Source organism: Juglans regia, chromosome 10 (assembly GCF_001411555.2).
Source record: "Juglans regia cultivar Chandler chromosome 10, Walnut 2.0, whole genome shotgun sequence".
Classification (NCBI taxonomy): domain Eukaryota; kingdom Viridiplantae; phylum Streptophyta; class Magnoliopsida; order Fagales; family Juglandaceae; genus Juglans; species Juglans regia.
The window spans coordinates 2925324-2926569 of NC_049910.1; the positions used below are offsets into that span (position 1 = coordinate 2925324).

The window sequence follows — 1246 nt, forward strand, 5'->3', positions numbered from 1 at the left end:
TGTAAAAAAAAAAAAGTTACAGTTAGATTTTTTTAATAGGATAACTTTTTTTTTACCGATACCATGTTTACCTTTTTACTAGTATTGATGTAAAAATCATAAAAAAATAAATTGACTGGCTGAAGAGAAGGCTCCTCCCCAGATGAGCGATTCATACCATATCAATCGACTTTACTTGAGATTTTCTTGCGTATTTTCCATTATACTGTAAAAGCTAATTCAAGAGCCCTCTTTAGAAACCAACATTTAGGAGACACTGTTAATTATCAGTTGAGCAATTTTTCAGTTGAGAAAGGAAAAAGAAAATGTTATTTTCCAAAGGAAGTCTCCCTCCTTATTCCTGACATTGGTAGCACTCCTATATAGGTGATAGTTAAAAGTACCTAACATGATAAAGTGCAAGAATGAAAATCTCATACATAAACAACGATGCAAAAGGGATATAATGCATTCTGTCAAAGAACAGGATTCACTTCATGCCATTTACATGGACCAAGAGTTTCTTGCACTCAAAAGGTGAAGAGTTTTCTAAATTGAAGGCACGTTGAATACAGTTAATAGGGGATGTCTCCCTCTTCAGGCCGATTCCAATTATCCTCGTCATCTTCCTTCTTGTTTGTTGTGGCTTCCGGCTTGGTCTCTGGTGGAGTTCTTAATTGGGGGCGCCTGGTTATATAACGAGACAGAAGAGTAATAAATAATTATTGTAAGGGAGAGATCTAACAGAAGCAACTCTACATACGTGAATGTTGGTGAGACAAAAAAGGCAGAGACCTCATTTTGTTGCGCTTAGCGGCCTCCTGCATCCTCCGCTTCTTCTTCTCTTACTTTTTTTCGAAGAACCTCATGCGCTTACACTCTTGAATAACACCGGCAGTTGATCATCGGATTGCATGAAGTAAGGCATAGAGGTATTTGAGAAAGGTATGCTCTCGCTCTCTCTCTCTCACACACACACACGCTACCCACTGGAATACAGTATCGAGGGCCTTAAACTCACATGATCTTCAGCGGTTTTATAGGTATTGGTGTTTATACCCACCGTCATTTCTTGATTCATTCACGCTCCTGGTGAATCAAAAGATGCTATGAATTCTATCCACCTTTCTGCTTTTATTTCCCATTGAGTTGTTTTTTTTTTCTTGCTCTCTAAATAATGAATTAGATAATTATTTTATTCATTTCACACCGACTTACTATTAAGACCTTGTTTATTTTCATAACTCCTATCAACTCATTTCATATA

The 1246-nt window shown here is 36.9% G+C and overlaps 1 long non-coding RNA gene across 1 annotated transcript; it reads right to left on the reverse strand.

Annotated features, from left to right (window-relative positions):
- Positions 1 to 401: 401 nt before the first annotated feature.
- LOC118349611 lies at positions 402 to 992 on the reverse strand. Its single transcript, XR_004802629.1, has 2 exons — positions 775 to 992; positions 402 to 666 (listed from the first exon to the last, which is right to left on the reverse strand). It is a non-coding gene; the product is annotated as an uncharacterized LOC118349611 (long non-coding RNA).
- Between the last annotated feature and the right edge of the window lie 254 nt (positions 993 to 1246).